The sequence below is a fragment of the Aotus nancymaae genome, unplaced genomic scaffold, assembly GCF_030222135.1.
Source record: "Aotus nancymaae isolate 86718 unplaced genomic scaffold, 86718_ANA_hifiasm-v0.15.2.pri h1tg000021l, whole genome shotgun sequence".
NCBI lineage: Eukaryota > Metazoa > Chordata > Mammalia > Primates > Aotidae > Aotus > Aotus nancymaae.
Window position 1 is genome coordinate 2,592,434 of NW_026988433.1, and position 27,898 is coordinate 2,620,331.

The 27,898-nt window shown below is 51.8% G+C and overlaps 1 protein-coding gene across 10 annotated transcripts in view; it reads left to right on the forward strand.

Moving 5' to 3' along the window:
• Window positions 1-27,898, forward strand: part of RIMBP2 (RIMS binding protein 2) — a 340,749-nt gene that overhangs the window by 205,348 nt on the left and 107,503 nt on the right. For all 10 annotated transcript variants that reach the window (XM_064379555.1, XM_064379553.1, XM_064379556.1 and 7 more), the window contains one exon: window positions 9,333-9,455. The gene's annotated coding sequence lies outside the window, so the exon portion shown is untranslated. The remainder of the gene's footprint in view (window positions 1-9,332; window positions 9,456-27,898) is intronic.

Genomic DNA, 27,898 nt, shown 5'->3' on the forward strand with positions numbered 1-27,898 from the left:
ACGGGAATGTGGGCACGTGGTTGCAGAGGCCTTTGCTGTCACATCCGTGACTGTCTGTCCTGCACCTTCGCAGGATGCGTAGTAGGTGCTCTGTCAACATTCACTGAATGATGGGTGGCTTTGAACTGATGCGTGGTTTTAATTTTGCAGCTTTGCTAATGCATATTTCAAGGAATAACTGAGTTCTAGTAATAAAATATAAATGTTAGAGGTTTCTTGATTTGACACAAAGGCCTTTTTAAAAAAAAGGTGTGTTTTTCAGGAAATTACAGGTGTTGATGAGGATGTACAGAAACTGGAATCCTGCTCATTGCTGGTGGGAATGTTAAACGGTACAACCACTATAGAAAACAGTATGGAAGTCCCTCAAAAAATTAAAAATAAAATTGCAAATGATCCAGCAATCCCAATCCTAGGTATAAGAATTCAAAAGGGGGCTGGGCAAGGTGGCTCATGCCTGTAATCCCAACATTTCGAGAGGCCGAGGCGGGTGGACCACCTGAGGTCAGAAGTTTGAGACCAGCCTGGCTAACATGGCAAAACCCCATCTCTACTGAAAATACAAAAGTAAGCTGAGCATGGTGGCACATGCCTGTAATCCCAACTACTTGGGAGACTGAGGCAGGAGGATCACTTGAACCCTGGAGGTGGAGGTTGCAGTGAGCCGAGATCATGCCATTGCACTCCAGCCTGGGTAACAGAGTGAAACTCAGTCTCAAAAAAAAAAAAAAAAAAAAAAAAAAAAATTGAAAAGGAGGATCTCAAATAGATATATGTACATGTGACAAATTTATAGTAGCCAAAAGGTGGAAGTAGCCCACATTTCCACTGAAGGATGAGTGAATAAACAACGTATGGCATGTGTGTGCAATGGAATATTATTGACCCTTGAAAAGGGAAGTCTGACGCTGCAGCATGGATGAAACTTGGGGACATTTTGCTAAGTGAATAAGCCAGTCTCCAAGGGCAGACACTGTTCGATTACACTTATATGAGGTTCCTGGAGTCGTCAGCTCCACTGAGATGAAGAGTGGAATGGAAGAGCCGGGACTGGGCGGAGGGGAATAGGGAGGTGGTGTTTCCTGAGGACAGAGTCTGAGCTGGGGGAGAGGAAGAGCGTTCTAGAGATGGGTGGTGGTGATTGTAAGACAGTGTGAATGTCCTTAATGCCACTGAGGTACCTGCAAGTGACATAGTTAAGGTGGTAAATCTTACGTAATGTGTATTTTACCACAATTTTTCTTAAAAAGCTGTGTTTTAGTATATCTTGACTCTCCAATTAGTAGCTTTCCCCATTTTTCCACCACCCTCCCTTTCCAAACCTACACTTTCAGGAAAGGCTGATAAACTCGCTCACACTGAGGTCTGAATGCATCATAAGGCTTAGTGACTTTCTTAGGCCGGGAGTATTTTTCTTCAAATAGGAGCAAAAATGTAGAAGGATGGGGTGTTTCAGGCCTCCAGTGCAGGCTGACGACAGGACTGGTGGGGAGCTGGGCACGGGGAGGTTGGATCCCGGGACAGCTTTCTTCCTTTGACTAAAATAGCTGCATGTGCTCACGTTCCACTGCTGAGCTGGGCTCCTGCACCTGGAGAGGCGATGCCAGCTGTGGGGGAGGGTGGGGTGGGGCTGGAGCCGAGCCCTGCGGGCATTTGACCAGCCCAGCAAGGGCCGGCGGAGGTGGGGTCCCAGCGCTTAGCCCTCGCCGCCGAGGCAATGGGCTCCTTTCCTGGCTGGCTGGTGGTGCAGCTGGACATCCCTGCTCCTGTAGGATTCAAACCGCTTTGTTTGTTTGCTTGAGGTTTGAAATTTCTCCCCCTGCTGTCTTCTCAGCTTGGCCTTTTAAACAAGGCTGCAAGGCACAGGAAATGAGCTGGCCTTTGCTTCTGCTTTGCAGGAGTGTGTGAGGGAGCCCAGCAGCTCACCTGGCGTGGACGGGAAGAGCAGTGCCTTGCCAGAGGCGGTAGGGGCGTCCTCAGGTCCATCCTGCAGCTTGCCTGCTTTGCAGAGCTTGGCTTTCCATCAAAATGCCTGGGCTGGCTACCTGCATGGCGGGCACTGACAGAGTGGCAGTCTCCAGAGACTGTCTCTTGGGCCCAGCATCTTTGCGGTCTATGGTAGCTGGGGAGGCTGAAGGGGTGGGGTGAGTTTGTGCTGATGGAAGCACTCAGCTGTCCCTCCAGACTCTTGGGTAGGCCCGTCAGTGCAAACCTGCAGAAACACCAGGGCCCTTCTGGGTCCCTGGAGACACTTGGGGATCAGCAATTCCCGTATCTGATTCTTGCTTGGAATTGCAAACTGCTTTTCAGTAGCCCTGATTAAGAGATGGAAATTAATTATCAGCGCTCTTAAGCATTGTCGGTGTTTTCCCTGTGCAGAAATGTTTGATTCTTAGATGCAAACTGTGGTATTGGGCTATCTGGAGTATTGGATTCTCTTAGGCAGGCAGCCTTGTGGAAGGAAACCAAGGATCTGGGATCTAAGACAGTGCAGAGAATGTGCTTGATGCCTTTGCAACCTGCAAACCCAGCCTTGTGTTGATTTCAGAAAAATGATTCAAATTTCTTCTCTGCTTGGCTTAGAAGGGGCCTGTGAAGCTTCCTCCTCCCCGCCCTGGTCCTGTAGCAGGTCTGAGGTTCAAGGTTTTCACCACGTTGAATATCCGATGTCAAATATTTAAAGCCTGTCTTCCACCTGGTACCACTGTTGCTGCCACGAGAATCTGCATTTCAAAACAGAAACGAGTGCGTGTGTGGATCGAAGTGAAGAAGAGTTCACTCTTTTTTGTTCTTTAATTGTCCTTTAAGTTCTGGGGCACATGTGCAGATCTTGCAGGATTGCTGGGACAGTTCATGCTTACAAGATGTTTTTAGAGAATAAAATCCAGTCCAGCGTCGGGATCTGATGCCAGGGTTATTAATGTGCTGTTGTGTTTCTGTGCGGTGAGCACGTCTTGGAGAATCACTCAAACCCTGTTAGCACCTGACATTCTGGAGCCGGCTGCTAGTAGCTCATTAAGTTCATGACCTCTGACCACATGCTGTAGCATGGATCAGAATTTCCTACAACCTGGGAAATCCTCTTACCTGCTGGCCAGAAGCCTGAGGTTGTAGAAGGACAGGTGCAGCTGGGAAACCTGGTGTGCATGACAGCCGTGCAACTGACTAGCAATTTCCCTCTATAAACATTTTTCTAGTAAGAAAATTATGAAGATTGGCAAGGATGATACACAGCGACGTTTGGGATTCATGGGGCTAGGTGTTTGACTGAAAGGTGAGTGTCCAGCCCAGGGTTGCAGCTGAATGTTATTCTCTGAAGAAATCTCATAAGAGGGAACTGTTCTTCACCTCGCATTTAAGCAGGACAAAGGAAGACTCTTCTGGGCTCCTAACCTCGAACATCTAGGACGCGTTTTCCTTGGTCATGTGTCTTAGTGAAAATCTCCGAGTCGTCTTTGTCACTCCAAGTCCACTTTCTTCTTTAGTAGGAGAATGACTTGGCCCTTGAGAACATCTGGGAGACTGTCCTAGTCCAGGAGCAATGGGGCGGGACCCAGGCCAGGCTCGGTGGCTCATGTCTGTCATCCCAGCACTTTGGGAGGCCGAGGTGGGCAGATCACCTGAGGTCAAGAGTTTGAGACCAGCCTGGCCAACATGGAGAAACCCCATCTCTACCAAAAATACTAAAATTGGCTGGGCATGGTGGAGTGCGTCTGTGATCCCAGCTACTCGGGAGGCTGAGGCAGGAGAATCACTTGAACCCAGGAGGAGGCCGAGGTTGCAGTGAGCCAAGATCCTGCCACTGCATTCCAGCCTGGGCCACAGAGCAAAACTCTGTCTCTCTCTAAAAAAAAAAAAGTAGTGATGAACTTGGAGGCAGAGACCTTGACACAGCAGGGATCCCGGCACATCTATATTGTGCTCAGCCAGAGGCCGGGCATTTGTCAGCCAAGGGCCCATCCACCCAGGCCCCTGGCATGAGCAGAGCTGCAACGCTCAACCGGGCGGAGAAGAGACCGCCAGGTCCTGTTCTGGGCCACCGGCCCCGGGTGCTGGCATTTGAGTGGCCCACTGGAGCCAATATTTACAGTGTTTTTAATTTAGCAGTGCCAGTCCTCTATCCAGGTGGGATTAGTGGCTGGCAAGTTAGAGAACGCCCCTTCTCCAGGTATATCAGCTGGGATTATTTCCAGTTGCACCTCACAAGCTGAGCTCGGTAGTTTACACGCCGGGGACACTGTTATGCTCAAGAAGCCCAGAGGTGGTGCCCCGGCCAGAGGCAGCTGCCTGGAGCAGGAGTGAGGGCTCAGGGGCCCCTGTCCAGCTGTGACGCGTGTGGAGGGTGGCTTCCATGACACTGAGACAGGTGGTATTCTGTCTCGAAGGATCGCATCTCCACTGCGGCGGGAGGAAGAAAGGGGCGGGGGGGCTGAAGCTTTCCTCACGAAGCTCTGTTTCAGGAGAGGTCATTGTCCTCCAGAGATTTCTGCTCCAGGGTCATCAGAACCATGTCACACACAGTCTCGTTCTGGTCCCAGCAGGAGAGAGACGGCACAGCCCCCAAAAGCAATTGTGGAGGTTGCTAGGCATTCTTAGGGAGGTGCAGGCAGGGTTAGGGGAGCGACTGAAGCCCTGGGGGCCACACCAGTAGAGGGAGTGACAGATCTTGACTTGAGGGTAGGGAGGGGCAGGGGGGTGTCTGGCCCAGCTCACTGGGGCTTAGGCTTTCCTGGGACAGGTGTCAGTTGCTGGCGTAGAGTGAAAATTGGCTGCGTGCTTGTGGTGATGAGGACTGGTTGTCTATTGCTGCTGTGACAAATTCCCCTAAACACGACATCGTGTCTCACAGCTCTGGAGAGCGTGAGTCCTAATGTCAAGGTGTCAGCAGGGCTGTGTTCTTTCCTGAGGCTCTGGGGGAGTCTCCCATTGCCTTTTTTTGGCTTCCTTCCCCGATCTTCAAAGCCAGCAGCAAAGCATGATCCAATCTCTCTCTTTCTCATCTCTGACTCTGCTTTTCCTGATAAAGACTCTGTAATTACAAAGAGCCCACCTGGATAACCCAGGTGCTCACCCACTCTCGGGACCCTCCATGCAATCCCGTCTTCAGGGTCCCTTCTGCCACAGAAAGCGATATATTTGCAGACTTTAGGAATTAGGATGTGGACATCTTTGTGTGGGGCCATTATTCAGCCATTGTACATCTAGGAAATGAGTCTCTTGGGTTATTCCCCACCTCCTGGTCCACACACCCTCTCCTCCTTGTTGCAAACCAGGGCCATGGCCTTCATCATCCTGGTAAACAAAAGGACGACACTATAGAGAATTTTAAGTCAAATGCAAAGCCATAATTGTGGCATGAGATGAGCTCCATTAAAGAGTAAATATCGGGCTAGGTGCGGTGGCCCACACCTGTAATTCCAGCGCTTCAGGAGGCCAAGGCGGGCAAATCACTTGAGGTCAGGAGTTTGAGACCAGCCTGGCCAATATGGCGAAACCCCATCTCTACTAAAAATTCAAAAATTAGCTGGGCATGGTGGTGCGCACCTGTAATCCCAGCTACTTGGGAGGCTGAAGCACGAGAATCCCTTGAACCTGGGAGGTGAAGGTTGCAGTGAGCCGAGATTGTGCCCCTGCACTCCAGCCTGGGCAACAGAGCAAGACTCCATCTCGAAAACAAGAAAGAGAAAATGTCATTGGCTTGCCCCCAGGTCCTCTGCGGACTCTGTCTGGGCTCTTCACTTTCCTCCCTGAACTTCTATTATTTTACTTTCCTTACGAGCATCACCTCAAGGCCAACAGACCCGTTCATTCCCTCTATGTTACTGCCTTCTGTGAAGTTACTGCAGTTGCCACCACATTTTCCACTGCAGAAACACAGCTCCACTGTGGGACAAATAGGATTTAGGGGCCAGCTGGACTCTAACTTCTGGCACCGTTTGTAACGTTCTGGTGGGAGAGTGGGTTCCAGGGTCACACTGGAATGGCAGTCTGTCCGCAGGTTGGAGGTTTCCTGTTCTTGACCAAAGCTGGATGCTGCCCCTTGGTGGGCAATTCCTGACTGTCCAGTGCTCTTATAAAATGCTGGGTAATAAACGCATCTCCATGCTGGGTTCTGCATATGGAGCCTGAAACCCAAGTTGGCTTCTCTGTGAGGCATGAGTCTGAATCCATTCCTCCCCAAACTAGAAACTCCTTGTTTAGGGAGCCTCTGAGCCGTCATGTTGCTTCTGGACCGTTAGATGTTTTTTCTTTGGAGATTTTACCCATCAGGGTGAAAACAGGAAATAGCACTTGCTGGCTGGAGGATGGAGCAGAGTTTAGAAAAGAAAGTACTCGCCAAGGTGTGGGTACCGGTGGGTGTGTGGGGCAAGACACCTGCAAAGGGTCTTGGGAGTCTGAGACCAGCAGAGGCCGGGGGCTGTGGCCACCTGCTGTGGGTACCGGGAGGCGGGTGTGGGAGAGGCCCTCCTGGTAGGAGGACACTATGCCGGGGGTCGCCTGGTTCCATCACTCAGTGGGAGGACTCGCAGGGCCCAGTGCGCAGCTGCCCTCAGGGCTGTGACTTATTATAGCAAAAGGACACAGAGCACAGGTGGCAAAGGGAGAGGGCACATGGGAGGAAGCCGCGAGGAGACCAGGTCCAGGCTCGCCAGGTCATCTCCCGAGAGGATTCCCAAGAATCACACAGGACGCTTGATGGACCCGCAGCTGCAAGCTGTGATGTGTGTGAAATGTCATCTATCAGGGAAGCCCATTCAGGACTCAGCAGCCAGAGTTTTTATGGGGGTGCTGGTTACATGGGCACACTCTGTCCAGCACATACCAAAATTCTAGATTCCCAGAAGGAAAGGCGTTCAGTGTAAACCGTCTTTTCAAGTGGCCTACATGCGGTAAGCCATCCTAATCAATTAGGGAATGTAGGAATTCTCCCGAGGTCCCACTTCCCAGGCTTCCAGCCAAGCGTCAGGCTCGCCAGCAGCCTTTCTGAAGGGAGCAGCTCAGGTAACCCCTGCAGGCTGGTGGGGAGGGCTGGGGGCCGGGCGTCACGCTGATTCATTATTTTCCGACCCCGTCTCCCACTGGGTGAGCCTATTAGAAGCCAGATGGTACGAGGAGGGGGTGCAGGAGGAGGGGGTGCAGGCGATGAGGATGGGCCTCTCGGGACACAAAGTGGGATGATGACGGAGGGGCCAGATCTGGGAGTGGTGACAGGAGCCGGGGCCACCTTTCCAGGCTTGGAACTTTCCTCAAGTCCCACCATTCCATTCGGTACAAAAGTCTTGCTCGACCACTGATTCCCTGCCAGGCGCTGCTCTGGGCTCTGAGATGGGGAATTTCTGGGCAAAAGAAAACCCCTGTCCGGGTGGGACTTCCGTTCCAGTGAGGAGCAGCCACAGGAAGAAGGCAGACAGCTGCAGAGGACAGTGATGAGCACATGTGGACCCCAAAGTGTGGCAGTGGGGGAGGGAGGGGGATGGAGGCGGGGGTGGGGATGAGGGTTTTGTCACCTTGCATGGGTTGGGAAGGCCTGTCTGACGTGACTCCTAATAAGGAGCCAGACCTGAGCTGGCGGGGACAGGACAGGGGAGAGACCTGCGGCATTGATGGAATCAGCAGGTGCAGAGGCCCCGGGGTAGGAAGAAGTTCGGCGGCTTTAAGGGACAGAAGGAGGCCAGGGTGTCCCCAGGATGGTGGCAACAGGGTAGCAGATAGATAGGGCTTTTAGACCACCAGGGAGTTTGGAGTTTATTCTAATTCCCATGGAAACCACAGGAGGTTTCAAGCAGGCAGAGGCAAGATCTGACAGGTATTTCAGAAAGATGATGCTGGTCGCTGTGTGAGATTGGATTTAGAGGCATTCAAGCATGACTCCCAAGTCTAATGTTCTTGAAAAGCGAGGATGCAAGAAGTGATGCTTTCTGCAAACCTCCACCCCAGGGTACTGAGGTTCAGAAGAGGATGGTTTAATTCCAATAGGTCGTGGAACTTTCACTGGGGGCATTTGGGTTATTTCTCTAAGTTCATTGCCTGATAACATCACGTTGCAGCAAAATGGCATTAAAACATTCCTTTGAATGAGACCTCTCTATGACCTCTTAATAACAGCTTTCCCGTAACTCTGTTCCCATTTGCAAATGCCAAGTGGGTGCCTTCCTTTCTTTTGGTGCCCCAGAAGTTGTCAGTTTAAACTAATACTTGGTACAGAAAGTATTTGAAATAGAAAGGACTTCTGCAGCTGAAAAGCGTGACATTATGTTAGTCTGTTATTGAAGCCATAATTCATGTCATAACACTTGGGGAGGGGGAAAAGAAACCACAAAGCTGTCGTTGGGTGAAAATATGTTTTGTCTCTACAATGAAATGAATGGGAAAGGAACCATGGTGACGTCTTTCATTGACAGCTTCCCCTTACCTGTTTCAGAAAGCAGAGAGACTGAATATGGCACCTGCCTTCCCAATAAGCTTGTAACTTGGCCCTGGGAGTTGTGGCCTGAGAATGGAATTTATGTGGTTTCTGGGTGTATTGGGGAATGCATTCTAATTCATGTGGAATTTCATTGCCATTTTTATTCACTTTTAAGATGAGGTGGAATTTTTAGACAATTAATATGCATAGACAATGGGAAAACACTTTATCTGTTAGGGCTCATAGTTACAGGGGATAGACTATGCAAATTGGCATAGGCAAACAAGAAGAATCTATTGGTCCAAGTGACTGAAAAGGAAAAGACAGTTAGCTTCAGGCTCAGCTTGATCTAGGTGCTCAAATGAGGCCATGGGGATCCTGCTTTTCCCTCTGCATCTCTCTGTGTTCGTCTCATTGGCTCTGTTCTCAGATGGATTCTTCCCTCACGATGGCAAAGGCCACAGCAGCTCCAGATTTCTATCTTTAACTTTCCAAGTTCAGTGGGCAAAAGGGAGAGTTCTTCCAGGTTCCTATACAAGTGCAAGATCCCAGAATGCAATTGGGTCATGTGACTTCCCCAACCAATCACTACACCCAGGGCATGGGACTGCACTCATTGGCCAGGCCTGGCACATTTGCAACCCTGAACCAATCACCAAGGCTGTGGTAGAGGTGGGAGGGAGGAAGGCAGAGGTCGTCTGCTGATTGGCCAGCCCTTGGTCATGTGGAGTCACCCCTAGTAGGACTGGACCCAGTCCATTCTCCAGTCCATGATGGAGAATGAGGGAGGGAAGGATTCTCTAAGAGGAAATTGAGGATTTTGCTCCTAAAGAGGAAGCAATGGATGCCAGCTGGGGACAGATGCCTGCTGCAGCTCTTAGGTGTGTTGTGATAGCCTCCTTGTCTCCATCCCTTCCACTTGCAGGTGAAGGCAGACTATGTGCATCTCAACCACCCACTCACCCTTGTGACCAGAGAGCGCGATTTGGCTGTGAAGGGGAAACACCAGCTCCAAGCCAAGCTGGAGAACCTGGAACAGGTCCTGAAGGTAGGCTGGCTTTCTGCATTTGGGAGCACTTCTGCTGTTTGTGAGGTCGCAGTGAGGAAGGAGGGCCGCAGGACCCCACAGCAGAAGGTACTCAAAGCTCCTTTGGAAGCCGTTGTCAACGTTCAGGGCTGTTGGGGCCGCTCTTACCCTTTTTGTCGCATAAAAATCAATAACACAATTCGAGTGTTTCTGGAAGCAATCCCATAAAGCCAATTATGCATTTCCATTTCTTAGGATGTTAAACACAGCTGAGCTGTGCGGTGGCGGCTCACTGCTCCTGAATGGAAATGGAGTCTGCTTTCGTTAAAGACCAGAGGGGCTACAGGGGGTTTCCAAACTTCAAGTATTTTAAGCTGCTCCTCAGACATTTAATGACCTCTGTTATAAAGAGAATAGCTAAACTAGAACGTGCTCTATCAGGCTACAGGTAACTGGATATTCCTCACGCATTCCTGATGAGCTGAGATCTCCTCCAATATTTAGCTGGTGGCTTGATTGGCTATTGATGCCACTGAGTTAAGCTGAATGAATTTGTTTTTTACCAAGTGTTAAAATTTTATTGGATTCTCATTCTGGGAAACATTTTTTACAAAAATAAAAAAATAATCATCTCCAGTTCTGTGATCCATATATTACCGGGGTCATTTGCATTTCACAATTAGAGAAAATAGGATTAGGCTGCACCTGAAAATACTCTTTTAGTGATTTTACCTCCATATATAGCCTCTTTGGGGAAGTGTTTGGAGCTCTGAGGGGAGCATCTGGGTGGTCGCCAGGGATGATGGGGGGGAGTGGAGGAGGTGGGGGGGGGAAGTAGATTAGGTAGGGGGGAGGCAGGGGGTGGGGAAGTGGGTGAGGTGGGAGGAGAGCCAAGGGAGTGGGGGGAAGTGGAGGGTGTGGGAGGAGTGGAGGGGGTGGGAGGAGAATGGAGGGGACAGGAGGGGAGTGAAGGGGATGGGAGGGGAGTGATGGGGGTGGGAAGGGAGTGGAGGATGTGGGAGGGGAGTGGAGGGGGTGGGGGGAAGTGGAGGGGGTGGGGGAGTGGAGGGGTTTGGAGGGGATGGAGGAGGTTGCGGGGAGTGGAGGGGATGGGGATATTGGATGAGACCCCTAAGGGGTATGAGGTTCTTTTTGGAGTGATGAAAATGTTCTCAAGTTAGATGGTGATAATGGCTGCAAGACTTTGTGAATGTACCAGCACTGTGCCATTGCACACCAAAACAGTGAGCTTTATGGCATGTGGATTCCCTCTCAATTAGAAAAGAATGATTACATCTCAATTAGCAAAGAAAGGTGCCCTATTCTCTGACTCCCGACCCTGAATGTGAACCAAGCTGGTCCTGCAGTTCTCAGCAAGCTGACTATCTCGCTTCTCACTGTGTGCTCTAAGTTTTCAGGACGTAACTCTCAAGAGGAGGTGCTACCACGTAGTTCTTTAAGCAGCTGCCTCGGTTACTGACTGAGTTTTCTGAGGGCACACACCATGATTTATCCAACCCTCTGCCTTTAGTGCCTGGGACACACGTTCAGGGCTTAGTGAATTTAATGGAGGATGTGCCGTGAATCCCTGGGTGGAAGGAGCTTAGCTGAGAGTTTCCTGGATTAAAAAAGCCATGAAAGATGGTTCTCAGCAGGGCAACTTCCCCCCAGGGGACATTTGGCAATGACTGAGGACACTTTTGATTGATATGAATGGGGAAGGAGAGGCCAGGGTTGTAAAACCCTCAACCACGCACGCGGATCAGTCTCCTACAGCAGATTGTCACCCGGTCCCACACGTCAGTGGTACTGAAGCTCAGAAACCGTGTATCTGTTTCTTATCGCTGCTGTAGCAAGTGACCCCACAGAGTCTCAGTGGCTTAAAGCAACACAGACATATTCTCTTACAGTTCTGGGGTCAGAAGTCCAAGATGAGCCTCACAGGGCTGTAGTCTGGTGTCGTCAGGGCTGTGTGCCTTTCTGAGCTTTGGGGAGAATTCGTTCCTTGCCTTTCCAGCTGCAAGGGCTGCTCAGGGCCTTCAAAGCCAGCAGTACAGCATCTTCCCTCCTGTCTGACCTCACACTTTTTGAGTTTGTGGTGTTTTCTTCTTTTGTTGTCAGTGATGTGAGTGGAATTGGAACCTCAGCACAGTTTCAATCAAACTGATTTGCTGAGAGCCAAGAGGATTCTACAGGGATCAGAGACCCATCCTGGGAGGATGTCAGGCAGTGCAGATTCCCAGCTCAGTGTACCTGAAGGCACACTGGCCTGACGGCCAGCTCACGGCCCCTCTCCTTTGCCTGCATGGAGCAGAGACGCTGAAGTGCCAGTCTGGTGACGAGCTTGGTGACTGGGTCACCAAATCACACCCACCACTGAGTTTTACTAAATTGAAAACAAGATATAGTTTTCCTTTCAGATGTAATAGCTTTTAGTGAAATAGATATCTAAGACTGAAATTGGGGCTGAATGTTTCCTGAAACAATTGTGTGAGAATAATACTGAAACTGACCAGATCACCCTTCCCCACCCCCAGCACGGATCATGCAGTGATATTTAACCTGATTTGAGTCCCTTTTGATTTTCGTACTTTAAAAAAATGGTAATTGATGACTTCATTATCTGTGAATGTGTTTTTATTATGCTTCTTTCCAAGGATATGGTCTAATTACCAAAATCATTAAATACAATGAAGTGATATGGAAGGAAGAAGAATGTTTGCACTAGAGATGGGAGAACTAAAAGATGCCAGCTTGTGGGCTGAACACAGTTACTCCAAGATTCTCATTTGGCTCCAAGTTTCCAGGGAGGCTGGACATAAAAGAAAATATGAACAATTGCCTAATTCTCACTCCTTAGGAGGAGAGAGCTCACAGCTTCCCCAGCAAATCAAAGCATGGAGTGCGGACATGCTTTCTTACTCCGAATGTTATGTTAGCACATACAGAAAATACAAAAGGAACTGTGGCCAGGAGCGTATTCATAGCAATGGAGGAGCAATTCTCCCAAGTCTCTTTCCTTGGAGATTCTTTGGAGAAGAGCTAATGGCACGTGGCTTCCGTGTTCCTTGCATCATTAGCAGGGAGAATTGGGAAGGAACGCTAAAGCTAGATTGCCCCACATATGGGAAGAACGCAAGAAGAGTTCCTTTCCTTTTCTTTTCTTTATTATTATTATTATTATTATTATTTGAGATGGAGTCTCACTCTGTTGCCTAGGCTGGAGTACAGTAGCGCAATCTCAACTCACTGCAACCTCCTCCTCTTGGGTTCAAGAGATTCTCCTGCCTCAGCCTCCTGAGTTGCTGGGATTACAGGCACCTACCACCACACCAGCCTAATTTTTTTGGTATGTTTAGTAGAGATGGGGTTTCACCATGTTGGCCAGGATGCTTTCAAACTCTTGACCTCAAGTGATCTGCCTGCCTTGGCCTCCCAAAGTGCTGGGATTGCAGGCGTGAGCCACATGCCCAGCTGAGTTCTTTTTGATGGGACTTGTACAAGAGAAAAGGTAGTATTCCTGAGCCATTCATTCCTGGCCCATGGAATTTGAAATACCAAGAGATGGAAGAGCAATGGAGTCTGAACCAAGTGGGATGGTCTAACGAGACTCTGCCGGCACGTCCACCCTGTCGTTTGGGAAACTGCCCTGTCTCCGGCGTCCCTACCAAGGGAAAGGGATACTTGGGCGCATCCTAACAGGGATCTATATAGTGAGACGCACCTGGCATCCCTGGGCCCAGCCTGGTTATTGCCCGACTATCCTTCATTCTCAGGGGTTGATTGAGCACTGTGTACCAGGCGGTCTTGCAGGTACCGGGGGTATAGCAGTTAGCAAAACAGACCTCAACATTCAACTCCCAGTGAAGAAAAAGTCAACTGTGTATGATATAATTCAGGCAGTGATAAGTGCTTTGCAGAAAAGTAAATTGGGTAAAGGAGCAGGAAGTGATATGGTGGCACTTTAAAGAGTGGTCCAGGAGGCTTCCCTAGACATATATGTTGAGCAGAGGGTGGAGGGAGCCCTGTCAGTGTTCAGGGAGGAACATTCCAGGCAGGGGGAGTGCAGAGGGCCTAGCGGGTGTGGGTACTTGACATGTCCACAGAGAAGAAGGTGGGCCGGACAGAGAATAGTGGCGGGGGCGGGGGAGTAAAAAATGAAACCCACATTGGGAATAAATTGGCTAGAGTCTTAGGGACCAAGGTAGAATTCCAAGAATTGTAGAAATGCCCCAATAAGGCCGCATAACAAATTGTCCCAAAGCCTGGGGCTTGAAGCAGTCACAGTCCGTCATTGCTCCCAAGCCTCTGGTTGGCTGTGTGGAATGTCTCAGCTTGACTGGACCAGATGGAACAGCTCCTCTGGTCCAGCCGGGGCTCACATGCGCCTGGGTGGCCACTGCAGGGTCTGAGTTGTTGGGCGGGGGTGACCGCCTTGCTCTCCCCTCCTCCATCAGGGGAGATAGGGCTTCTGACCAGGGCACAGTTGGAGCATGAAGGGGGCAGAGGCACGGAAGACCTCGTGAGGCGCAGGCTTGAATGGAGCAAGGCATTGCTTGAATTCTGTTGGCCAAAGCCAGGCCCAGGGTCTGCCTGGTTTCAGGGGAGGGGGAAGGTAACTCTGTCTCCAGCTATGAGGCGCCAAGAAGTCGCGTCAGCAGGAATGTAGATGTGGTGCAGGGCAGGGAGCCCCCAAATCAGGGCTTAGGCTGGGAGGGTTCTTGGCTTTGCGCAGGGAAGAATTCAAGGGCAAGTGGTGGTGTTGGACAGCAGCTTTTACTGAAGCAGCGGGAACAGCAGCAGCAGAGGCCCTGCTCCTTGCAGAGCAAGGCTACCTCACAGGCCGTGCACCCAGAACAGCAGCTCAGAGGCAGCTCCGCGGTCGTATTTATACCCACTTTAATTACATGCAAATTAAGGGGCAGGTTATGTAGGAAATTATTGGAAAAGGGTGGTAACTTCTGGATCGCCCAGTCATTGCCATGCAAAGGGGTGGTAACTTCTGGGTGTTGCCATGGTGATGGTAAACTGACGTGCACTGTGGGTGTGCCTCATGGGAAGGTGCTTCTGCCTGGGACCTGTATCAGCAAGTCCTGTTTGGTCCAGTGTCCGAGCCCCGTCTCTTACCCTCCTGCCTCAGATGCAAGGAGCGACTGGCATAGTTTTGCCATCAGTTTATGTCAGATGCTGCTGGAGTTGAGAGAGGAGGTGTGTCTGGCTTTGGTTTGTAGAGGGTCACTCCAGTGACCAAACAGGAAAAATTAGGAGTGGAAGCAGGAACCCCACTGGGAGCCATGTCCTGATGCGATCTGATGGGGGCTTCCACTGAGGCAGGGCGGGGAGAGCGCTCAGGCTCTGGGTGTGTCTTCAAGGTCGAATCAACAGGGTTTGCCGATGGACTGGACGTGGAGTGTGAGAGGCAGGAAGGAGCCAGGACGTGAGTTTTGGGGGCAGCAATGGTGTCATCCACTATGGCAGGGAAAGCTAGAGATGTGCAGTTTGGGGTCGGGGTGTCACCACGTGTGGGAGACGGAGCGCATCATGACCTCTGGATTCTCAGTGGGGCAGAACTCCAGGACCTCCCCACTGACCCTCAGGAAGCTGACACTGTTCAGTGATTGGAGGACGTGTGCAGTAAGCGGTCGAGCGGCTCGCTTGGGTAAAAGTGTGGCGCTCAGGTGCTGTCACCGTGGCTGTCATCCCCAGTCCTGTGGCCCCTGTTGTCTCACCTCGCACCTGACATGGCGTGTGTCTTCCGCATCCTGAAGTGACTGGGGGGCAAGAGGGGACGTGCGGCCTGTGAATTAAGACTGCCCGTCCTGTGTCAATGGGGTAATTACAGCTGTGGAGCTGTGCCAGTGTGCATTCAGGGTCTGTCTGAACTGGTAATTACCCCATTGCTCACATTCATATGCTGGCATTTTTGTTTCCAAATATCACTGATGTGCCGCCTGTCCTAATAGTGATCATTCAATTTAGCTAAAGACAGTGTGCCTGGCTTCCTGTAGCCTGTGATTGGTTATGCACAGCAAGGATTCACCAACACATGGTTTTTTTTTTTTTTTTGAGATGTAATCTTGCTCTGTCACCCAGGCTGGAGTGCAGTGGCTAGATCTCAGCTCACTGCAACCTCTGCCTCCCAGGTTCAAATGATGATTCTCCTGCCTCAGCATCCTGAGTAGCTGGGATTATAGGCGCCCACCGCCATGCCCAGCTATTTTTTGTATTTTTAGTAGAGATGGAGTTTCACCATGTTTGTCAGGCTGGTCTCAATCTCCTGACCTTGTGATCCACCTGCCTTGGCCTCCCAAAAGGATTACAGGCGTGAGCCACCCCCTACCTGGCCCATGTGGTTCTTTTCAGAGCCCTTTTTGATTGTATTATGGGAGCGTCCAAGTAATTTTCACTTGAAGAGTCAGAAAAGTATGTCCAGATATATGATTTTAAAGGGAAATAGATTTGTTCACCTCAGGCACTGGCTTCTTGAAGAATTTCAAAGCTTAGAGTACTTGCCCTGATTAAAACCTATATAACAAGTCTGCACATGTGCCCCTGAACCTAAAATAAAAGTTAAAACAAAGAGCGAAATCCAATTGAACCCACACCTAAAAACATGCTCATTCATTCAGAAAATATTTATTTAGCAACTACTTTGCAGTGAATGCGTTCTAGTTTCTGGAAAAAGTGACCTAAATCCATGCCCTTGGTTCTGGTAGAGAGTTGATAAATTAATGCACAGGTCAGGTGGGGGAAGTGAGAAGGGATGAGGAGTGATGGTAATAGAAGAGCTGGTTTACACTGAGTGGTTGGGGGAGGACTCACTGTTGGTGAGTTGTTTGAACAGAGACCTGGATGAAGTCAGGGAGGGAGCAGTGCACAGACCCTGGGGAGGAGAGCAGGTGGCTGCCGTGTCTGGGGAGTGTGTGGAAGCTGGAGGTGCAGGAGTAGGGTGAACATGGGGAACGAGTGAGAAGAAGAATTCAGATGAGGGAGATGATTTGGAGCAGATCCCTTAAAGCTCTTGAAGGCCAAGGTAAGGACTTTGGATCTTTTCTTCCTGAGTGATGTAAGAAGCCATTGCAGGGTTTTCAACAGTAGAATGACGTGATCTAACCTGAATTTTCTTTTTTTTTTTTGGAAGGCAAAGGGTTTATTGGGGGAATAATACTTGTGAAAGGAAAAAGAGAAAGCAGAATTAGGGATGGGAAGTTGCCCGACAATGATACAGATTTGACAAAGTCTCTGTCAGCCCACTGGGCATCTGTGGAGTGTGTGAGAGGAGCCCATGTTCGACAGAGACGCGTAGGCCTTTGTACTGCAGCTTTGCTCAGCTGTTGGCTGGGGCCACCTGAAAAGACCGATATGTCAGCTCGAGTTGAGGCAAATCTGAGTGAGTTAACGTTTAAGGCTGTCAGCAGACCACACTCTTCACAGCTGGGCAGTGAGTCCTTTCTTGAAGGAGGAATCTAAGCAGCATGTCTCTATGTCTAGCACACCATCCTGGCATCCAGAATAGGTCGTCTTCTTGTAAGAGGTTCAGAGATCTCTTCCCACATGGGGTGGGAGCAGGGGTGAAAGCAGAATCCTTTTTCCTCTTTTGTAGTTTGATATTTTCGTCACAACATGAGGGCTCCTTGCAGGTAAGAAAATCAAGAATCTCAGTGATGCCTACCTCCAGATCTACTCAATACCGTTCAGCAAGTACTTACCTACGTGTGGCCCCAGGTTACCCGGGCACCTCTTGGTCTCTCTCGATAGTACATCATTCATCGGGGGTGGGGAGGTGAGTCCAATTACTGTGACACCCCAGTTTTGGGGATGGGGAGAGAGCTTGGCAGTGGGAAGAACAATCCTAAATCTTGGATCTTGGATTCTTGAGGGAAAGGGTCAAGGAGCCCCAAAGATAAAGATTATTCATGTTACAATTTTGCCACAGGTCGGGCTTAATTTTAAAAACAAGAAAATTTTGCTTCATACTATCATTGTGAGGTTTTGTTGCAATTATCCATGTGAAGACCTTGGGACACTGCCTAGCACAGTGTTCAATTAAAGGACGCTAGTCATATTATTTCATTGTGACCAACTCATTCAGCAGCTATTGCAGGCCTATATGTCCAAGCACTGAGAAGACACTGTTGATCAAAATAGCTGCAATCCTGGCCTCACTGGGCTTCTGCAGTGTCTGCTTATTTACTTTGAGACCATCTCACCTGGTTGTCAGGCTGGAGTGCAGCGGCATGATCTCGGCTCGTTTCAGCCTCCACCTCTCGGGCTCAAGTGATTCTCCTGCCTCAGCCTCCCAAGTAGCTGGGATTATAGGTGCACGCCACTATGCCCAGCTAATTTTTGTATTTTCAGCAGAGATGGGGGGTTCACCATGTTGGCCAGGATGGTCTCTATCTCTTGACCTCATGATCTGCCCGCCTCGGCCTCCTGAAGTGCTGGGATTACAGGTGTGAGTCACTGCGCCCAGCCATGTGCAGTGGCATGGTCACAGCTCACTGCAGCCTTGACCTCCTGGGCTCTGTAACCTGAATTTTTAAGGGCTGATATTTGCAACTCTGCAGAGATGTAGTATGTCTTGCATCTCCTCTTGGAGATGCAGGGGGACCCGCACAGAGGGACACCAGAAACCTCTTGCTGTGTCACAAGGCACCCTGATATGGTTTGGCTCCACGGCCCGACCCAAATTTCATGTTGAATTGTAATTCTCGATGATGGGGAAGGGACCTGGTTGGGGGGTGATTGGATCTCGAGGGCAGATTTCAGTGAGTGAGTCCTCACAAGATCTGTCGGTTTAAAAGTGTGTAGCACCTCCCGCTTCACATTCTTTCCTGTCGCCACGTGAAGGTGTGCCTGGGTTTCTTTTACCTTTTGTCATAATTGTAAGTCTCCTGAGGCTTCCCCAGCCATGCCTCCTGTACAGCCTGAGGAACTGTGAATCAGTTAAACCTCTTTTCTCATAAATTACCCAGTCTTAGGTATGCCTTTATAGCAGTGTGAGAAGGGACTAATGCAACCTCACAATTCAGTGGCTGAGATGAGTGATTTATGTTGATGTCTCATGGATATGTGAGTTGACTGGGCTTAGCTGCATGGGGTCTCACCTGGGGCCTCCACTTGGGTAGTTACACTCAGATGGCAACTGAAATTGCAGTCATCTACAGCCTTGGCTGGCTCTTTGCCTGCATGTTGTCCTCTCCCAAGATGGCTGGAAGGGAAGGGCAGGCCAGACATTTCTCTCCTCATGTGACCTCTCCACAGGCTAGCTTGGGCTTCCTCACAGCATGGTGGACTCAGGGTGGTCAGAATTCCTCTGCAGTGACTGAGTTCCCCAAAAGTGAACACCTTACAAGCCCTAAGCAAAAGCGATAAGGTTTCTTATGGCTCAGCTTTGAAAGTCCCTTCTGCGGCTGGGCGTGGTGGCTCACGCCTATAATCCCAGCACTTTGGGAGGCCGAGGTGGGTGGATCACGAGGTCAAGAGATCGAGACCATACTTGTCAACATGGTGAAACCCTGTCTCTACTAAAAATACAAAAGAATTAGCTGGGTGTGGTGGCACGTGCCTGTAATCCCAGCTACTCAGGAGGCTGAGGCAGGAGAATTGCCTGAACCCAGGAGGCGGAGGTTGCGGTGAGCCGAGATCGCGCCATTGCACTCCAGCCTGGGTAATGAGCGAAACTCTGTCTCAAAAAAAATAAAATAGAAAAAAAAAAAAGAAAGTCCCTTCTGCCAGGTCCTCCTGGACAGAAGATGGTTATAGGTCTGGATTCAAGGTGAGGGGATGCCACGAGGGCATGAGTAGTGGGGTGTGAGGTCCGTTGTGGAGAAGTGGCATCCTTGGGGACCAGCTGCGCAGAAACTTTTGAAATCACCCAGGTGAGTGATGGTAATGGCTCAGACCAAAATGGTGGATTTGATCAGAACTGTCAGGTTCTGGACGTATTTTGAAGGTGGAGATGACAGGATGCTGACAGACTGACTTTGGCTTAAGTAAGAAAGAAGAGCCAAGGATGACTCGAAGGCCTCGTAGTCTGAGCGAGATTAAGAAGAAAGTGGCGTTGATGACATGCAGAGGACTCAGGGATGTGTGCTGCGGGGACCAGAGGAGGTGGGAGGAAGCCAGGAGCCCGGTGCAGGCCCGGTGTGGGATGCCCACTCAGCAGCCAAAGGAGAAGTCACATGGGCAGGAAGATGTCCCCTTCTGGAGTTTAGGGAGCCACATGGCTGGAGACGGGAATTTAGGAATCCTCAGATTAGAGCTGGTGTTTAAAGGTATGTGTCTGGAGAGACTGTAGGTACAGAAGGGAAGTAATACTGAGGGGTTTACTTCTGTTCTGAAAGCTGACACGTTTGGGTCAGGGCCTGTGTGATCCGGCCATGGCCGCCTCTGCAGCCTCATCCTCCTCTTCCTCACCCGGCACATGGACTCCTTTCACCTCTCCCAGCAGACACATCCCATCCACGTCAGCACCTTGGCGCTTGCTGTGTCCGCTGTCCAGATTGCTTTTGTCCCATTACCTTCCAGGAGATAAGAAGCTCAGTAGTCCTAGAGTGGGCCCACCTCCTCTCTTCCAGCCGTCCCCGCTGAGGGCAGAATGCAGGCGAAGAGCCAGCCAAGCCTGCACATGACTCCAGCTGAAGTTGCCATCTGAGCACACCTGCTCGGAGACCCCAAGCGAGAGCCATGTGGCTCAGCCCAGTCACCCACAAAGCCATGAGACGCCATGTCTTTTCCTGCTTATCAGCATATCCCTAGTGTCCATCCTGGCAGAGAGAAACCATGCCATCCACGTTTGGGGACGGAATGAGTGAGTGACAGACGCAGGCTGTTCTTAACATCTGCGCAGTGAAGCTAGTCACTGCTAAGCCACCTGCTCATAATATCTGTCACCTTCACCACAGTCGTTCTGCCTAAAACTGTGGACCCCCTGGAGCCCATGCTCACCCTGCAGCCACAGCCACCCCGTTAAACCTGAAGTCCAGTCATGCCCCCTTCTGTGTGACACCTACCAATTGCTGTGTATTGCTCAGAGATAAAGACCTAAACTACCGCAGGACCCTGCACTCTCTGGCCCTCCAACTCCAGCCTGGACTCTTCCTGTGACCCCTTCCGCCCTGTCACGCACACCCTGGCCACTTCGTCTTTCTGGAATGTGCTCACTGATTCCCACTCCAGGGAATTTGCACTGTTTTGTGTTTTTTTGTTTAAAATCTGGAATGCTGTTTCCCTCAGCACTTTGTATTTCTGATTCCTGGTTTATCGGCTCTCAGTTTCCCATTGCTTTCCTAACCATCTGGTCTAAAGGACCCGAGGCCCCGCTGCTGGCCCCTTGCACATCCTGGGTTCCATTTCTTCAGCGCTCTCACCTCGTCTGCTTTACCTGTCTGCCTGTGTATTTGTCTTCCCCGCCAGAATGCAACCTCCTCAAGAGAGACTTTGTTCTAGTGCCCAGCACCACATCTGGCATATAGTAGGCACTTGATAAGTTCTGACTGATGAATTAGTAACTGAGTGAGTGTGTGAATGAGTGAGAGGTCGAGAGACTGCCTGGCCGGACCCCCCGGCACTGCAGACACTTGCCGCCTTCATGGAGAATGACTGAGCAGCCGGTCAGGGTGCTGCTCTGCAGAGGTCGCTTCTTGGGGGCTCACAGGTGCTTCTGGAAAGTCACATCTACAGATCAATCTGCAGTTTCTTTCTGGAATAGACGGAGACTCTCCAAGGGGAATAAACACTGGAGGGTCTGATTTCCGGCATCTCTGCAGCCTGGGCTCTGTCGGACGGAGATCTCCCCACCCCACACTCCGCATTGCATTTAACCACAGCCAGTCCTTGCTTAGGTCCTGGCACAGGGGTTTGATCAGAGCACCCAGCGCTCCTCTGAAGCAGGCTCCCTAGCAGAAGTGAGCGCCTTGTGATAAAGTGAATGAAATGCTTTTTATTCTCCAGCTTGTCAGACTCAAGTATAAAACACATTGGGCTTTCTTACTCCCTGCAAAAAAACGCCTCATGTGTTTTTCATGTGAGTTCCTACTGCCTGATACTGCAGACATTCTGGGTGCTTAGCCTCTCGCCAGCTCCTGGGTAAAGGGACTGCAGCCTGCTTCCCTCACAGCAACGGCCAGAGCGCAGCTCGCCAGCCCCTTCTCCCATGGCCTGTGAGACGGTTCTGCTTGTCAGGTGCGGCGGAGCGACAGCCGCTCTTATTTTAGGGCAGCATTTGAGTCCTGGCAGGGAAGAAGGGCACATTCACAAGGTTAAGTTCAGAGAGCTCAGTCTAGAAGCAGTGAGAGGCAGGGCTGGGGGAACCACCAGAGGCTTTGAGCAGGACCAGCAGGTGCGGAGCCTGGATCAGAAGCCAGGCGAGAAGCTTCTGGATGGAGGGGTAGGTTGAATCGGCCTCCCCACAATCACTTCCACGCAGAACCGGGGGGCGGGACCTTGTTTGGAAATAGGGTGTTTGGAGGTGTCATCAGGAGAAGGTGCAGCCACAGACATCAGGAAGGGCCCTCACCCAGTGACAGGCTTTGTAAGAGAAAGGAGAGGGGAGTTTGGATAGAGACACAGATGCTCAGGGAGGAAGCCACGCGTGGATGGAGGCAGAGATTGGAGCCATGTGACCACAAGCCAGGAAGCGCCCCGGGGCCTGCCCTGCAGCCTATGGAGGGTGCATGACACCGCCCACCCCTCTTCTGAGGACCTCTGGCCTCTAGGGCGTGAGCCGATGGGTTGCTGTTGTTTGAAGCCCCAAGTTTGTGGCCCTTTGCTGCTGCAGGCCTCGTGAACTCACAGGGTGAGAAGCGGGGCCTGTCAGGGCAGCCAGGTACACACCCCAGTTTCTCTCTTCTCTGATCAGCGACAGTGGCACACTCATGGCCTGGGCAGACCGTCAGGGAGAGGACAGGCGTCCCAACATGCAGAGAAGTGCGTGGTCCTGCTCGGCTCCTCCGGGTGGCCTGCAGTTGAGAGAAAGCTGTGCCTGGAGGAGGCCATCACGGGCAGGAAACCATCATGTGGTCACTTTCTGGGGAGTGGCTCTGCCCAGTGCCATAGCTGCTGGGAGCTGGTGACAGAAGGGGGCGTCAGGTGTTGGGGACGTGGTCTTTCATGAGGTGTCACTGGTGCTGGTCTCTCGTGGACTGACACATCCATCATCCAGCAAGTGGACGGAGCTTCACCCCCTCGGCCTCCTCTGTCCCAGAGCTATGGAGCCTCACCCCCTCGGCCTCCTCTGTCCCAGAGCTACGGAGCCTCACCCCTCACGGCCTCCTCTACCCCAGAGCTGCTCAGCAGGGCTGCTGAGACCGGAGTGAGGACAGTCAGATGGTGTATTAGTCTGTTGTCACACTGTTAATAAAGACATACCCAAGACTGGATAATTTATAGAGGAAAGAGGTTTAATGGACTCACCCTTCCACGTGGCTGGGGAGACCTCACAATCATGGTGGAAGGCGAGAGGCACGTATCACATGGTGGCAGGCAAGATAAGATAATGAGAATCAAGGGAAAGAGGTTTCCCCTTATCAAACCATCAGATCTCGTGAGATGTATTCACTACCACGAGAACAGTATGGGGGAAACCGCCCCCAGGATTCAATTATCTCCCACCGGGTCCCGCCTACAACACATGGGAATTATGGGAACTACCGTTCAAGAGGAGATTGGGGTGGGGCGTAGCCAAACCATATCAGGTGGCTACAGGCATGCCCCTACCCTCTGGCGTGGTCTACAGTCCTTTACAGTTTCGGGCCAATGAGTCAACGGCAGAGTCATCACCCACCCTAGGGGACATTCCTGTTGATTTCAGTAGCATGACGTAAGTCAAAGACTTTGGGCTTTTACTTAGAGCAGTCTGGGTTCAAATTTGAATTTGATCATTAACTAACTGTTTACATGTGATCAAGCTAACTAATTTCTGAGAACCGTGGTATCCTCCCATCTTTAAAGTCCCCATAAAGTACCTTTCTAGATGTAAGGGTTAAAAGCATAGAATGTGCCCAGGGGGCTAACACAGTGGCTGGTGCCAGAGAGGTCAGTGATCAAGAATAGCTAATACCGTGAGCAATTTCACTGATAGGCACCCTCAACGGAATCCACTAAAATAGAAGGATAGCCAGATACCATGCCAGATGCTTGGAGTAAACTGAGGACCAGGCCCAAGCTTATTTCTGTTTTCATGAAACTCGCCTTATTCTGGGGTGGGAGGAACACAGAAAAGCATCAGGTCATCTAGCCAGTAGTTAAGAATTTCAGAGGCAGAGGAAGACTGTGATGAGCCAGAGTGACTAGAGGGAGAGGGGAGCAGCAGGGCACCTTGCACGTGTTGGTTAGGGGGTGATGTTTCAGCTGAGGCCCATGTGATCACAGTGGCCTGGCCAAACAACGTTCCCCCCGGGAAATCTCACGGGGGCAAGAGGAGACAATGGGGGCAGTGCCGAGGCGGGAGCCACCAGGGCGTGTGCTGGCATGGCCCAGGGCAGGTGGCCCAGAGGCATGGATCCAGGGCAGTGCCCAGGCGGGAGCCACCAGGACGTGTGCTGGTGTGGCCCAGGGCAGGTGGCCCAGAGGCATGGATCCAGGGCAGTGCCCAGGCGGGAGCCACCAGGGCGTGTGCTGGCATGGCCCAGGGCAGGTGGCCCAGAGGCATGGATCCAGGGCAGTGCCCAGGCGGGAGCCACCGGGACGTGTGCTGGCGTGGCCCAGGGCAGGTGGCCCAGAGGCATGGATCCAGGGCAGTGCCCAGGCGGGAGCCACCGGGGCGTGTGCTGGCATGGCCCAGGGCAGGTGGCCCAGAGGCATGGATCCAGGGCAGTGCCCAGGCGGGAGCCACCGGGACGTGTGCTGGTGTGGCCCAGGGCAGGTGGCCCAGAGGCATGGATCCAGGGCAGTGCCCAGGCGGGAGCCACCGGGACGTGTGCTGGCGTGGCCCAGGGCAGGTGGCCCAGAGGCATGGATCCAGGGCAGTGCCCAGGCGGGAGCCACCAGGGCGTGTGCTGGCATGGCCCAGGGCAGGTGGCCCAGAGGCATGGATCCAGGGCAGTGCCCAGGCGGGAGCCACCGGGACGTGTGCTGGCGTGGCCCAGGGCAGGTGGCCCAGAGGCATGGATCCAGGGCAGTGCCCAGGCGGGAGCCACCAGGGCGTGTGCTGGCATGGCCCAGGGCAGGTGGCCCAGAGGCATGGATCCAGGGCAGTGCCCAGGCGGGAGCCACCGGGACGTGTGCTGGCGTGGCCCAGGGCAGGTGGCCCAGAGGCATGGATCCAGGGCAGTGCCCAGGCGGGAGCCACCAGGACGTGTGCTGGTGTGGCCCAGGGCAGGTGGCCCAGAGGCATGGATCCAGGGCAGTGCCCAGGCGGGAGCCACCGGGACGTGTGCTGGCGTGGCCCAGGGCAGGTGGCCCAGAGGCATGGATCCAGGGCAGTGCCCAGGCAGGAGCCACTGGGGCGTGTGCTGGCGTGGCCCAGGGCAGGTGGCCCAGAGGCATGGATCCAGGACAGTGCCCAGGCGGGAGCCACCGGGGCGTGTGCTGGCGTGGCCCAGGGCAGGTGGCCCAGAGGCATGGATCCAGGGCAGTGCCCAGGCGGGAGCCACCGGGGCGTGTGCTGGCGTGGCCCAGGGCAGGTGGCCCAGAGGCATGGATCCAGGGCAGTGCCCAGGCGGGAACCACCGGGGTGTGTGCTGGTGTGGTCCAGGGCAGGTAGCCCAGAGGCATGGATCCAGGGCAGTGCCGAGGTGGGAGCCACCAGGGCATGTGCTGGCGTGGCCCAGGGCAGGTAGCCCAGAGGCATGGATCCAGGGCAGTGCCCAGGCGGGGGCCACCAGGGTGTGTGCCACCACAGCTGAGTGCACGGCCCGGGGTGGGTGTCCAGAGGCATGAACAGGCAGATGGGGAGTAAGTGAGGCAGTCCCCCTCATTTTGGGGATGCAGAGGGTCAGCCGTGTTCCCCCAATTGCTGCCCACATCCTAAATCTCTGTACTTGTGAATGTGACCTTATTTGGAAATGAGTCTTTGCAGGTGTCATCAAGTTAGGATAAGGTCATGCTAGAGGAGGGCAGGCCCTAAACCCAAGGACTGTTGTCCTTATAAGGAGAAGAGATACAGAGACACCCAAGGAGATGGAGTGAGGTGTCTTCTGGCCAGAGATCACCAAGCATCGCCAGCCACGCCAGCAGCTGCAGCGGGGCATGGGGTGGTTTCTCCCGCAGAGCTCCAGGAGGAACTGGCCCTGGTGACACCTGGGTTTCAGTCGTCTGCCCTCTAGAGCTGTGAGAGGACACTTTACATTGTCTTAAGCACAAGTGCCAGTCATGGTACTTTGTGACACAGCAGTGAGGAACACACCCCTTTCCCACACATGGCCAGTGCTCTGGACAGCAGGGAAAGGGGCGTGTCCCGAGTAGCCAGCACACAGAGCTGGAGCGTGGGGTCCCTGAGGCCTCCGTGGGTTACCTCACTCCTGCTTTGCACTTTCTTTTCTTTTTCTTTCTTTCTTTTGCTTTTTCTTTTTTTTTTTTTAGAGTGAGACAGAGCCTTACTGGGGCTGGAGTGCAGTGGCACAATCTCGGCTCACTGCAAACTCTGCCTCCCGGAGTCAAGTGATTCTCCTGCCTCAGCCTCCCCAGCAGCTGGGATTACAGGCACTTGTCACCACGCCCAACTAATTTTGTATTTTTAAGTAGAGATGGGGTTTCACCATGTTGGGCAGGCTGGTCTCAAACTCCTGACCTCAAGTGATCCACCCACCTCGGCCTCCCAAAGTGTTGAGATGACAAATGTGAGCCACCGCACCCGGCCCTACTTGGCACTTTCAAAAGCATGTTTGCATCCACCATCTTACCGTGAGACTGTGTGGAGGCAGTGGCGGAGCAGTGCAGGGGGAGCCGGGGTGGTGGGAGGTGCCAACTTCCAGGCTTGACGGGCTTGCTGGGGTCTGGAGTCGGCTCCAGGAGGGCCAGGGCAGGGCCTATCCTTCTGAACAGCTCTGTCCCTGTCCCCAATGCACTGATACAGAGCGAGCATTCTGTCCCAGACTGTGGGATGTACTCACAAGGAGCTGTCGTCTCCATGAGCCTCAGTTTACCCATTTGTCACGAGCTTGTATTTTTCTATCCTCACCAGATCAACGCTTGTCTTTCCCACTGGGATGTCAGCTCCACACAAGCTGGGACCTCTCAGCTTTGTGTCATCTGTGTCTCCATGCCTGTCGAGGCACCTGGACTAGCTCATGCTCAGGAAACCCCGAACAGAAGAGAGAAACAGAAAGGGCGGCTGTCTGGGTGGAGGTAACAGGCTGGACCGGGCTGTTTTCCTCCTCTTAGGCTCTTTCCTATACATATACGACGCTTCAAAGAAAACGGAGAACGCTGTGCTGGGTTTTCACTTATGTAACATGTAAGCATTTTACTTGGAATGGCAAGTTTTAATTCTGAACAGATTATTTAGATTTAAATATGTCTGTTGAGTTCCCTGGGGCAGCCTCTAAGAGTGACATAAAAACATACAGAACAGCACTGCATGGAGACATTACAACTGAAAACCAGTCTGGGTGAGGTGGCTTATGTCTGTAAGCCAGCACTTTGGGAGGCCTGAGGTTGGGAGGCCGAGACCAGCCTGCCAGCCTGCCCAGCATGGTGAAACCCCATTTCTACTAAAAATACAAAAATTAGCCGGGTGTGGTGGTACACGCCTGTAATCCCAGCTACTCGGGAGGCTGAGGCAGGAGAACCCAGGAGGTGATTGCGCCATTGCACTCCAACCTGGGCAACAGAGTGAGATTCCATCTCAAAAAAAAAAAAAAAAAAAAAAAAAAATTGAAAACCAAAAACTAAAGGAATGCAGGAAAGGGAGATCGAATAATGACAATGTGAGGGAGCGAACGGAAGCTGATCATAAAGCGGCAGACTGAATAAAAGTTGGCGATACTCACATGAAGCATCTGTCCTACAGACCTGAATAAAACTTGGCGATACTCACGTGAAGCATCAGTCCTGCAGACCTGAATAAAACTTGGCGATATTCACATGACGCATCTGTCCTGCAGACCTGAATAAAACTTGGCGATATTCACATGAAGCATCAGTCCTGCAGACCTGAATAAAACTTGGCGATACTCACATGACGCATCAGTCCTGCAGACCTGAATAAAACTTGGCGATACTCACATGAAGCATCAGTCCTGCAGACCTGAATAAAACTTGGTGATACTCACGTGAAGCATCAGTCCTGCAGACCTGAATAAAACTTGGCGATACTCACATGACGCATCAGTCCTGCAGACCTGAATAAAACTTGGCGATACTCACATGACGCATCAGTCCTGCAGACCTGAATAAAACTTGGCGATACTCACATGACGCATCAGTCCTGCAGACCTGAATAAAACTTGGCGATACTCACATGACCCATCAGTCCTGCACACCTGAATAAAACTTGGCGATACTCACATGACGCATCAGTC